The 14,045-nt window shown below is 33.8% G+C and overlaps 1 protein-coding gene across 4 annotated transcripts in view; it reads left to right on the forward strand.

Annotated features, from left to right (window-relative positions):
• BBS1 (Bardet-Biedl syndrome 1) overlaps positions 1 to 14,045 on the forward strand; it is a 177,076-nt gene that overhangs the window by 90,823 nt on the left and 72,208 nt on the right. The window lies entirely within an intron of this gene.

The raw sequence follows: 14,045 nt of genomic DNA on the forward strand, positions 1-14,045 counted from the left end.
GGGTTAAGTCCCTTTTTATTCAACGTAATAAAATTACAATTGCGTGCTCTTGACGCTCACAGACTGTGCCAACTTGGCAGTCAAATAAAAATAATAACCTGAAAAGAAAGTAAAGACAAGATTCTAACTACGAGGCTCTCTAAAATAACTAACTCACCGCGTTTTACAATACCGCTGCTAATTCAGCAGACTTGAAGCTCACTGGAACGATTACCACTACTTCCCGCCAAGCACATAGGCCGCAACGCGGGGTTCTTCAATTCTCGCTAACTACCTCCGCGCTCGCTAAGTAAGAATATCACACACCGAACTCGTTTCCTTCTATTTAAATCAGAATACTTCCGCTGATAATTTGAATCTTGCGCGTTCTACTAAAATTTACATATTCTGGCATTGGCAGTTCCAGGGGAAAGTAAGGCTTGACAGGAAAGATAGTTTAAACTTAAAATAAATGTTAGTTAAAATAAATATAAACCCTACAAGCTTTCGGGTAATTTTCAGCCGTTAAAGGATAACTATCTATCAACTCACTAGCTCGAGTTCCGGGTAACATTGATTGAGCTAAATAATGGAATTTGTCAACGTCATTAAGCTCCTTATCCTCATGGATCTTCTTAAATTGACCCCAAAATGTAAGGTAACTTAATAATTGTCCATCGAATTTTTTAATTTGAATTTTCGGCAACTTGTACCGTTTTCCATTAGAAGCACTTATGCTACTATCCGTGTTAGAACTCGTATTGACACTACGGTCAGCCGCATTATCTATATTCTCTTTCACCCGACGATTAAGTGTGATAAACTCATCTGAATATTCTTCGCAGCCTATAACCTCTGTTTCCAGATCATCTTCAGCGGCTTTTCCCTTAATCATTGAATCTAGTATTTCTGAATCGCAAGATCTCAACTCAGCAATTATCATCTGCAACTTCAAAATTTTGCCTTTCAATACATCTCTATCCGCTTGAACATCTTTACAAAGTTCGGTTTTTAGAATCTTAGCCGTCCTAGTAAAGGCACTGCGTGCCGTTGCACGCTTTTTCTTCAACATATCAACATCCATTTTTATCCTTAAATGCAGACCCACTTAAAACTCAAAATCTGTAATGTTATCATCAATCCGACAAATCCTCAAAAACGTCTTTACTCAGCAATTCCAAAAATATAACTCAATATAATAAAAATGAATAACAATATGTCATAACATTCATAATACAGCAAAACAAAATTATTTTGAATATCACAGCAGAAGATTTAACGCATAACCTTTTCTACGTTTACACTGCAGACGATTTAGCGCATAGCATTTCAATTGAAAATTGAAACTAATTTGAATACAAATACGAAATTCAACATTGCAGACGATAAAACGCATTACGTTTCCAAATAACACTTAAATTAATATTTACTTCTACAATAATATAATATAGCAAACACAATACTTTCTCAACTATATTAATATAATAATCCCAACACATTCGAATCAGGAACGCAATCCTGGCAGGCTCGCCATTTTGTTATGTCGTGGAGCAAAAACAATTTTACTTTACACCTGACTGCCATTGGCTCCGACATAGCAATGTGAATACTCTACATCTAAAATTTTAAAACACTATTCCAGAATTTTAAATGTTTATTTTATAGAATTCTATTCATATATTTGCAAGTTATACACTATAAACACAATAAACAAAATTTGAACTTATCTGCACCAGCGTGAATAAGCCTGGCATAATATTCGGAACTCGACGCAACTTTAGGAGGAAAAATACTGCAAATTCAAACACAAAGTTTCATCCCTTCCAACGCAGCTAATTTTCTAAATATATTTTACTAATATTCGCAGCGGGACAGCAGATTCATTTCATTCACCCAAAACTCAAATGTTTTAACGCAATAGTATCGCAAAGGAAAACGTCGACTCAAAAATGAAAATAAAATCTATAGAATATCATCCGCTGTTGCCATTCCAGCACTGCCAAGTTTTTTTCCTGCAGCTGTTGCCAGACTTATCCTCGCTGTATGATGAGAGGTACAACACCACGTATTGAAATAGATGAATAAGAAAACCTTTTAGTTCAGTTACAAAACAAAGACGAACAGCTGAAATCTATTGACAATAAAATCGAAGATCTTTTAGTTGATGCAGAAATGGAATCGAAAATAGAAAGAATTGATGAATGTAATGAAGTAATTATATTCAACTCGGTAAAACAAAAAAATAAAATAAAATCTTTGCAGTCATCATCTGTACAACAACCAGCATGTGTGTAACCCATAACAAACCAAAGTAGACCAAATGCAAACGCAAATTACATAAACTGAAAGTTCATACGTATTTACGGGGACCCATCTGAGTATTTAAATTTCTGTAATCAATTTGAAAATTCTATTGATAAAAATCCTTCCCTTTCAGATGTCGAAAAATTTTTCTTATTTGTTTAGTTTCCTTGGAGGAGAAGCTCTTTCTTGTATTAAAGGTTTCGCTATTACCTCAGACCACTATAAGTCGGCTATTCCAAGATACCTTCGGCCAGAAGGACGTGTTAATCAATGCCCGTAAGTCTGAACTTTTGAACATAACACCGTTAAAGAACATTTCTAATTTACAAGACTTGAGAAATCTGTATTTTAAGTGCCAAACCCAAATTCGTTCTCTTGAGAATTTAAATATAAAATCAGAAAATTATAGCGTAATGCTTTGCGCTGTAATTTTGAAACTTTTCCCCAGAAGCCTCGTTTTGGAATTTATCGAGCACTAATCATAATTTGAAGGAGTTGGTGGATATTTTACATCGTTCCATTACTGCAAAGGAGAGAACAGTTCATATACACTCTCCTTCTTCACACACGAAACACGTAGCCAGCATAAACAATCTAACCATCGAAATTTTGGAGCCTCTGATTGCAATAAATTTCGTCACTCTGCTAATGGATTGCTGACCAGTGCTACTTCAGACACTTGTATATTTTGCAGTCAGCAGCACATGAGCCATTTGTGTGAGAATTTGAACTCTCAAAAAAAAAAAAAAAAAAAAAAAAAAGATAGAGGCTTTTACGAGAAAAAAGATGTTTATTGTGTTGTAATATGAATTGCTGTATAAAGGCCTGAAAAGGGGCAAATTGCTCCTAAGGCAACGGTAAACATGCCCGCGCAATATGCTTTAAATTAGAAAATTCTAAAAAACAAAGGACTGAACATGGTTCAGAAATATAATCTAATGAAACAGTTGCTACATCATCGAATTATATGCTGAATTACAGAAGAGGAATTTTGTTGCAATGTGTAAAGGTAGAAATTGTTGGAAAATAGACGTCGGATTTTATTGCTTGTTTATTTGATAATGGCTCCGAGCGCACATTTGTAAAGAAAGGAGTTTTTGAAAAGTTGGTATTAAAGGTTGTTGGTTTAGAAAAATTAAATATTTATAGCTTTGGCGCAAAAACTCCGAAAAGGCAGATTTGCTGAAGGATGGAATTGAAGTTGAGAAATATTTGAATGGAAATAAAGTGCTTATTGGAGCATTAGTAATTGAAATATCGAAAGCCGCAATAAATATTCCAGATCGAAGTATTTGTACAGAAATGAAGTATTTGTGCAGAGGATTTCCATGAACATTTGATTTTGAGGAGTTATCTAGCAATTGTGAAATTTCGTTGTTGATAGAAGCAGATTATTACTGGAATTTGATAAAGAGATTTAGGGATTGAACACGTCATTAGTAGCTATAGAAACTGTCTTTGGATGGTCACTCCAAGGAAAATATGATGATTTAAGTAATTCTACGCTGATTAATTTCGTTCTCAATGAAAGAGATTTGATCTCCGCTGAGCTAACGTGCTTTTGGGAAATGGAGTTATGGCATTAGAATTGACGAAACCTATACTTCCGGTGTCGAAGAAAGGGAAATTTCTGTGGATATCAGGTATGCGGGAGAAATTAGGAAATAACAGGGAGGTTGCATTGAAACGTTTTAATAGTTTAGTTCAGAGGTTCAAGAGAGATCTGTCGTTGTATAAACAATATCTTGAGGTTGTTGACAGTTATCTTAAAGAAGGAATAGTTGAAATATCTTATGATTTGTTAGGGGATGAATATCATTTTACTTACCTCACTATACTGTTATTCTAAAAGACAATATCAGCAGCCGTCTGCAAATTTTATTTGATGGTGCAGCTCATGGAGAAGGAGAACTTCAACTAAAGACTGTCTTTACACTGGGGCAAACTTGTATCCTAAGTTGTTTGAGCTGTTATTAAAATTTAGAATAATTCTATAGCTTATACTATATATATATTGGACATACAGCAAGCCTTGCTGCAAATTCAAATCGACCCAGAAGATCATCGGCATACTAAATTTTTCTGGATTAATGATCGAAGTTCAAGCGAATTTATTGTACTGAATTTTACTCGTGTTTTGTTTGGACTTACATCAAGTCTTTACCTGCTCGCAGCTATACTGAAATTTCATTTTGAAAATTATCTAAATTTGTATCCAGAAAGCTGTGAATTGCTACTAAATTCTTTCTGGGTTGAAGATTTTGTTGCTGGAACTGACGAAGTAGAGACAGCTCTGAAAACCAGCATCGAAAGCACTGAAATTCTTAAGAATGCTGGAATGGTGCTAAGGAAATGGCAGACGAATTCTGTCGAACTTCGCATCTTATGAAAGAGAGATGGTATAGAAACTATTGATACCGAAGAAGCCATCAATGGATATAGTACGCCGTCGAAAGTTCTAGGAATGGCCTGGAATACAGACAAGGACTTGATGTTTTTCGACATAAAAAAATTTATGAATATTCTTTCCAACAGATCCAGTACAAAGCGCTTCGTCTTGCAAATATTAGGTCGTATCTTTGATCCAATTGGATTCATCGGACCTTTCATATACTTCAATAGTTGTGGACTGGGATGATGAACTCCCCTCTTCACTGGACTACGAGTGGCAGTTGTGGTGAAGCGAAGTTGAACATTTGAAAAACGTCGCAGTTCCTAGATATTTTCTTTCTGAATTCAATTTATGTGATTTTGTTTCATTTGATATTCATGCTTTTTCAGATGCATTTATGGCGGCATACGGGCCAATAGTATATTTGAGAGCGGTCAGTCAAGACGATAGAGTTATTACTAGTTTTATATGTTCTAAGAATAGAGTCGCCCCTCTCAAATCTATCACACTCTCACGTTTGGAACTGTTACCATGTTTGTTATCTTTTAGGTTTGCTAAACAAGTAAGTAAATGTTTGAAATTAGATTTAAATTTCTACTTTTGGACTGATTCTAAAATATGTCTGTTTTGAGTGAAGTGTAAGACCTGTAAATATAAACCCTTTGTGAAGAACAGAGTCGAAGAAATTCAAAATTTGACCAAAAATTGATTCTAACAAATGGTGTCATTGTCCTAGAAAGGAAAATCCATCGGATATCCTTTCTAAGGGTATTTTAGCCTCGAACTTTGCTGGAGGTCTTTTGTGGTGCCATGGACCACCTTGGTTGAGTCAACTTTATGAGTTTTGGTCTGATAAGATTAAGATTGAGAATCTCACTGAGGATTTAGAATTGAGAAAGGAATTTGAAACTATAACACAAAATAAATGTGCAGTTTAGAATTCTCGATTTATTTTAGATTTGAATAACTATAGTAATTCTCAATTTATTTTAGATTTGAATAACTAAGGTACTGAAAATTACGGTATCAATTAAAAGACTCTTTGGTAAACTTAGAAAAGAACAGATAAAAATGGAACTTTACACTGCAGTTAAACTCTTGAAGGCAGAACAGGACTGGATAAAGTATGAACAAGGACTTGTGTACTCTTCTGAATTGGAATGCATTAAATGTGGTACATAAATTCCTAAGGAATCGTCTCTTTATAAGCTAGCCGCATTTTAGATGAAAACGATATTTTGCGCTTAAGATGTAAGCTTGAGCAAAGCGGATTTGCAATTGATCAAATCCATCCAGTTATATTTACTCAAACAGTCGAAATTCACAAAGTTATTAATTTTAAGAGAACATAACAAAATTTATTATGGTGGAGTATCTGCGAGTCTTCTAAAATTAGAAATAGGTCTTGGATTGCAAAAAGTAGACAAGTTGTAAAGAAGGTTTTAAAAAATATTCTCATTTTTAGCAGATACTCTGTAAAACCTGCTGAAAAGCTCAATTGCCAAAGGATCGGCTATTGGAAAATCCCCCATTTACTGTATCTGGAGTTGATTTTACTGGTCCAGTCTCTCTTCGTTCCAGAAAAGACACTCAACAAAGATCATACATAGCCTTATTCACGTGTGGAGTTACTAGAGCACTTCAAATCGAATTAATTACTGATATGTTGAACGAAAAGTTTTATTTTGTCCTTAAGATGGTTTTCGGCAAGAAGAGGAAATTGTAAAGTCATCATTTTCTGATAATGCTAAGAGTTTTAAGACCACAGACAGCACTTTGAAAGGTTTTTCCCAAATTTTGGTTGAGTCGGACTTAAAAACATTTTGTTGCTCTACATGAAATAACGTGGCAGTGTATTGTTCCTCATGCCCCTTAGTGGGGTGGATTCTATGAAAGACTCATGAAAAGCATAAAGGAAGCTTTAAGGAAAGTCCTTGAAAAGGCTTGTCTTCGCTTCGAGGAAATGACGACCATTTTAGCGGAAGTCGAACTGGTAATTTAAATTCATAGATCCCTTATGTAAGCAATGAATTAGATTAACCCAAACCTCTTACTCCAGCCCCTTTTTTGTTTCCTGGTCAAGAGAATGTTTGTTATCCTATAGATTTTGTTGAAATTTTCGGCAGTCAACCTTCTATAAAGGAAACTCGGACTCGTCGAAAATTATATTAAGACTAAACTTTTACGTCAACTCTGGATGAAATGGAAAAATAATTATTTGGTGCAATGGGGAGGTGCACATAAATTTGTAAATCCATCACCAGGAAAGGATCTTAACAGAGGAGATGGGACACCAAGCGCATGCGCAAAAGGAAATAACGCTGTCGGTGTATGTTTATGCTGGAAGGGGCTGCTAAATCAAAATTTCTGTGGCCACTTGGTATTGTTGAAGACATTTTTACTGGTCGTGACGGATACGTACGTTCGTGTGTTATTCGAACTGACAAAGGACAATATAAAAGACCAATCCAATTAATTTATCCACTTGAAATAACCTGAGATTTCTCCTTTAATATTGCCTTATGCATAACAAATGTCCTTAAGCACAGTGTATGCTCATGTAGAACTATTTGTATTTATATTTTACTTATTAATTTGTGTTTTATTTGATCTCTTGTTAATATTTAATGTACTCTTAACAGAGTATAGGTGGTGTGTGTAAAATTTTGTATATGTTCTGCGATGCGCTAGAACATCGTCTGTGAGAATCGTCTGCGAGACTATCTGCGCAGTCGCAAAGTGTTACCATGGTTACCAGGTTTTCTTTTAGTTTTTTTCTCTTTATTGTTAAAAACAAATGAAAATGGTTGTTCTAACAATTTTAAGTCATATTTTAATCGCTTATTCGGACAACTTTTTTTATATACTCATCGATCGCCATCGCAGAAAGAATGTAGATGTCAACTTGACTCTATTTAATGAAAAGGTGCTGCTGGTCATTTAATATCACCCTCACATGGAATTCGCACGTCTCTACTGCCCTTAGAAAAGCGACCAGAATGTCAAGGAAACTACATAACGTCCTTCTTCCAACATCTTTACACTTGATTTCGCAAGAAAAAGGCGAATATACATCTCCATTCTTCGCCCAGTTCTCACTTATGCTTCCCCGGCCTCGTGCACTGCTTCATACGCCGATTTCTTCGAACTTCAAACCTTCCAGAACCATTTTCCTTAGAAAATTACGGGGGCCCTAATGGTTAATACGAAATTCTGACTTACATAAAGACTTAAAAATTGAGGATATTAAAACATTCACCGGGCGACTCAATAACAACTTCTTTAATAAAGCAACCACTAATGACACATGCTGATAACTTCAAATGTGAGCTACTAGAGGAAGATTTTAACCTATATCCCTGTGCAACACATGTTTTTACATACGATATTAAACTATTTTATGTCTCATTTTTAATAATTATCTCAATTTTCCCTTCCTTCCTATTTTCAAGCAGCACTAGCGGTGGTCAGAACTTGGGAAGGTGACCAACCACGTCACTGACGCCAGCCAATCATTATATCACACCCCTTCTATCCCGGATGCGTATTTTTACTTCGTCCCTAGGAAACGCAACCCGCGACTAAATTTTGCGATTTCATTTATCAGGTCTTGGCGAAATTGTGACACCAAGCGCATGCGCAAAAGGAAATAACGCTGTCGGTTTATGTTTAAAATTTGTGATGGCTGCGAGTATGTCAAACGAAGTAGTAAATGAATTTTATAAATTTTATTTGATGGATATTCCTACGAAGTAGTGTCTTCCAAGTTCGGAGGAAAAGATGATTTCGACTTTGAGATCAGATGTGGTCTTAATAGTGAAGATAGATGGGAGAATTGGAAAATACATTTTGAAGCTGCTTCTCACGTGCATTGGATTGTATCTTCCAAAACAAAACAATGCAAATCGGAAAGAGCAAAGTTAATTTTTAAGAAAGATTATGTGTGTCAACATGCAAGACTAAATAAGAAAGAGGCTAGTTTCAGAAATAAAGAATGTTTAGGTGCTTTGAATGTCAGAATTTAAAAAAAAAAAAAAAAAAAAAAAAAAAAAAAAAAAAAAAAATAGTAAGTATACAAGATGTCGTGATGAGTATGCAAAAAAGAATCTGTGCACTGTGATTACAGTTTCATTTCGGCATACACATCGATATGATGTTGCTGAAGCGTGGAATTCTTAGGCCCAATTGATTCGGTGAAAGAAGTGTTCATCAACTACTTTCGTGCCAGTAAATAACAATTAAGAATATAATATTTTTATTCTGCTATACATCCGCAGAGTTCACTGTTAGTAAATACTGTTGTGTAGCGAATTTAATTTAATTAAGTGATTAATAAAAATCAAAATTTTAAAGTTTTAATTATTCAAAATTTGAGCTACACAAGTTTGGTTATATTCTTTTTGGGCCTATTAATTCTAGTGTAATATATTTTGGCTTTCCGAGTTTACGCGAACTGCGTCTTCAATCTTGTACATGCAGACAATGGATAAGTATTTTTGTTTCTGCGTAATAAACTCAGTTTTTCATGTCAAAAATTAATTTGATTTCTTAGTATTTAATATCATTAGTTGCAGAAAAATTAGCTCTTTAATTTGGCATAACTTTCATTTTTCTAACTTTAATTGCATTTCAGTTATGAGCTTTAATTAGTAGATTTTCTTCGTTTCGCTTGTAATTTAGTTAAAGGGGGATGAAATGCCTTCTTTCCGGTTGAAAAGTCACTTTTTGCGAGTTTTCAGCGTTCTTTCCTTGGGACCCTTGCAGGGTTGTTGAAATTCCTAATCTCCCCCGGTCGCAGGTGGCAGTTATTTGGCGAGGGTTTGGCGACTTGGATTTTCCGTTGAGGTTTCAAAATAGTGGTTTTGGCGAGTTTGATAACATGAGGGTATGCTGTGGTTGCAACTATTTCAACTTTCGGCGAAAAAATGGGTTGCGCCAACTTGGCAGTCCGGCGCTCTCCCTTTTAACGGGTTGTTTTAGGGGACGAGCTGACTTTTGACACTTTTTGCACTTTACTTCTGTTGCCCTTTGAATTGGCCGGAGGCGACAGCTGACTCCGACGAAGAAAATGGAGCTTCTCCCCGTTAGGCCTACGGGCCTCTTGGCTAAGCGCTGTGAGCGCGGGCCGTAGGTATGGGCATCTATGTCTTTTAAAAAAAAAACAAATCGAAATTCTTTATCAGTTTTTGTTGCGGGTGTTTGTGTATCTCAAGGAAAATATACCGAAGTAAATTTCTAGAAAAATGATGCGCACCATTGATTTTCCGCTTCACCCGAGACCAGAGCGTTAATTAAAAACCGTTGTTTTTGGAAACCTCATTTGCTCATCCTAAATTCTACTAGAACTTCAAGGCTACCATAATGAATAAATTAAACACGTTGCTTTTGGAAACCTCATTTGCTCATCCTAAATTCTACTAGAACTTCAAGGCTACCGTAAGGAATCAAACTGTTCTACGAACTTCTTTTTCCATTCAACAGGCCGCCAGCACTGTATTTCACTTATCTTGCCGTAATGGAACCTCAATTGTTCATCCTAAAATCTACTAGAACTTCTAGGCTACAGTAATTGAATCCAAACTGTTCGACGAACATTTTTTTTTTTTTTTTCCATTCAACAGGCTGCCAGCATTCCTCATGAGCTTCGATGGATTTCTTTTGTTTGATGATCCTTATCAGATAAGTTCCCTTTTCTTTTTGGTTAATTCTTGGTTAGTTAAATATTATAGATTTCTGCAGTTAAAATGATTGAATTAACTTAATTTGTTAATTTATTGAACCCTAAAATTTTTTTTTTGTAGTTGATAACTTTATCCTAACTCTATAGAAATCATTTTTCTTTGGTGTATCAATCAAGTAAAAGCATTAAATGGAATAAAGATTTATAACCTTATTAAAATTATTGTAACTTAACTTAATGGTTAAGAAAATTAAGTTCTTCAGGAAATTGTTTACCTTAATATTTTTTTTTTGAATTACTCATTGGTGAGGATGATTTGAAATAGTGCTTGTATTAGAGCTTTCTTGTTTCTCAGGACGAACTTGTTTGTAGAATAGTAAATGTGTCAATACTTATCTTATCCGGTTAAAACCATATTTAATTAATCTAAGAAAAAAAATTAAATAAATAAAATTGTTATGTGCAATAATAGTATTTAAATGATTATATTGAGTGCAATATTAAGCAATATTTTTGTTGTATTGATGAATTCTGTGTGAAGTAGAAAGTGTAGCTTGTTAAATTTTTTTTTTTATTATTTTTTCCCCGGGGAGGGTAGTGTTTCTTAAATTTATAGTTTATTTTGGTATGTTTTACCAGATTTGCAATATTAAATTTAATAGTAATTACAAGGATGTAAAATGTGTAAAACAATAGTTCAAATTTTGTTGAATATACTTTGATATTTTTTTTTAACTAATGGATATATATATATATTTATAATTGGCATTAATAGTTAAATAAATAAGTTTTTCTAGATCATTCAAAGGTTAAATTTTTGTGTGTGTGCTCATGATTTTCACCCTTCTCATTCTCAAGTTGATTTCAGGGTTAATCCGAAAACACAACGCAAATGTACAGGGTTTATAATAATGTTATGTTAAAACTCAAATGGCACCAATATGTTATAGAAAAAAAAAAATCATGATACCAATAATTGTTATAGAAAAATCAATATGGTTTCCTACTCTGTTGACATAACACTTAAAATTTTTTAACATAAATATATTAATATCAATAAGCCCTGTACATTTGCGTTGTTTTCGGATTAACCCTGAAATCAACTTGAGAATGAGAAGGGTGAAAATCATGAGCACACACACAAAAATTTAACCTTTGAATGATCTAGAAAAACTTATTTATTTAACTATTAATGCCAATTATAAATATATATATATATATCCATTAGTTAAAAAAAAATATCAAAGTATATTCAACAAAATTTGAACTATTGTTTTACACATTTTACATCCTTGTAATTACTATTAAATTTAATATTGCAAATCTGGCAAAACATACCAAAATAAACTATAAATTTAAGAAACACTACCCTCCCCGGGGAAAAAATAATAAAAAAAAATTTAACAAGCTACACTTTCTACTTCACACAGAATTCATCAATACAACAAAAATATTGCTTAATATTGCACTCAATATAATCATTTAAATACTATTATTGCACATAACAATTTTATTTATTTAATTTTTTTTCTTAGATTAATTAAATATGGTTTTAACCGGATAAGATAAGTATTGACACATTTACTATTCTACAAACAAGTTCGTCCTGAGAAACAAGAAAGCTCTAATACAAGCACTATTTCAAATCATCCTCACCAATGAGTAATTCAAAAAAAAAATATTAAGGTAAACAATTTCCTGAAGAACTTAATTTTCTTAACCATTAAGTTAAGTTACAATAATTTTAATAAGGTTATAAATCTTTATTCCATTTAATGCTTTTACTTGATTGATACACCAAAGAAAAATGATTTCTATAGAGTTAGGATAAAGTTATCAACTACAAAAAAAAAAATTTTAGGGTTCAATAAATTAACAAATTAAGTTAATTCAATCATTTTAACTGCAGAAATCTATAATATTTAACTAACCAAGAATTAACCAAAAAGAAAAGGGAACTTATCTGATAAGGATCATCAAACAAAAGAAATCCATCGAAGCTCATGAGGAATGCTGGCAGCCTGTTGAATGGAAAAAAAAAAAAATGTTCGTCGAACAGTTTGGATTCAATTACTGTAGCCTAGAAGTTCTAGTAGATTTTAGGATGAACAATTGAGGTTCCATTACGGCAAGATAAGTGAAATACAGTGCTGGCGGCCTGTTGAATGGAAAAAGAAGTTCGTAGAACAGTTTGATTCCTTACGGTAGCCTTGAAGTTCTAGTAGAATTTAGGATGAGCAAATGAGGTTTCCAAAAGCAACGTGTTTAATTTATTCATTATGGTAGCCTTGAAGTTCTAGTAGAATTTAGGATGAGCAAATGAGGTTTCCAAAAACAACGGTTTTTAATTAACGCTCTGGTCTCGGGTGAAGCGGAAAATCAATGGTGCGCATCATTTTTCTAGAAATTTACTTCGGTATATTTTCCTTGAGATACACAAACACCCGCAACAAAAACTGATAAAGAATTTCGATTTGTTTTTTTTTTAAAGACATAGATGCCCATACCTACGGCCCGCGCTCACAGCGCTTAGCCAAGAGGCCCGTAGGCCTAACGGGGAGAAGCTCCATTTTCTTCGTCGGAGTCAGCTGTCGCCTCCGGCCAATTCAAAGGGCAACAGAAGTAAAGTGCAAAAAGTGTCAAAAGTCAGCTCGTCCCCTAAAACAACCCGTTAAAAGGGAGAGCGCCGGACTGCCAAGTTGGCGCAACTCATTTTTTCGCCGAAAGTTGAAATAGTTGCAACCACAGCATACCCTCATGTTATCAAACTCGCCAAAACCACTATTTTGAAACCTCAACGGAAAATCCAAGTCGCCAAACCCTCGCCAAATAACTGCCACCTACGACCGGGGGAGATTAGGAATTTCAACAACCCTGCAAGGGTCCCAAGGAAAGAACGCTGAAAACTCGCAAAAAGTGACTTTTCAACCGGAAAGAAGGCATTTCATCCCCCTTTAACTAAATTACAAGCGAAACGAAGAAAATCTACTAATTAAAGCTCATAACTGAAATGCAATTAAAGTTAGAAAAATGAAAGTTATGCCAAATTAAAGAGCTAATTTTTCTGCAACTAATGATATTAAATACTAAGAAATCAAATTAATTTTTGACATGAAAAACTGAGTTTATTACGCAGAAACAAAAATACTTATCCATTGTCTGCATGTACAAGATTGAAGACGCAGTTCGCGTAAACTCGGAAAGCCAAAATATATTACACTAGAATTAATAGGCCCAAAAAGAATATAACCAAACTTGTGTAGCTCAAATTTTGAATAATTAAAACTTTAAAATTTTGATTTTTATTAATCACTTAATTAAATTAAATTCGCTACACAACAATACCGTCAAAATGATGACGATAAATCAGTCTCATAAACATGTATCTGAACATAGAATTGTTCTACCTAGTGGGCAATATGTCTTATTACTTTTCGTGATATTCAGTACCTCATATTTCGTAATTCATCCATTACATTATGGAATAATGAATAAATTGATATCTTCTATATGTATATTGAAATGACAGCTTCAGAATATAAAATTATTCAGACGCAATAGAAGGAAAAAATTCACTTAACTAATTGATTATTTAATAATAAATTGATTGAATGTTGAAGCAATTAATAACACATAGTAATTTTTGATTTAGTTAAATTAGTTTGATTTAGTAAATTATTACTTAGCATT

The sequence above is a fragment of the Stegodyphus dumicola genome, chromosome 10 (assembly GCF_044657685.1).
Source record: "Stegodyphus dumicola isolate Sdum_Otavi_A_Nest chromosome 10, ASM4465768v1".
Taxonomy (NCBI): Eukaryota; Metazoa; Arthropoda; class Arachnida; order Araneae; family Eresidae; genus Stegodyphus; species Stegodyphus dumicola.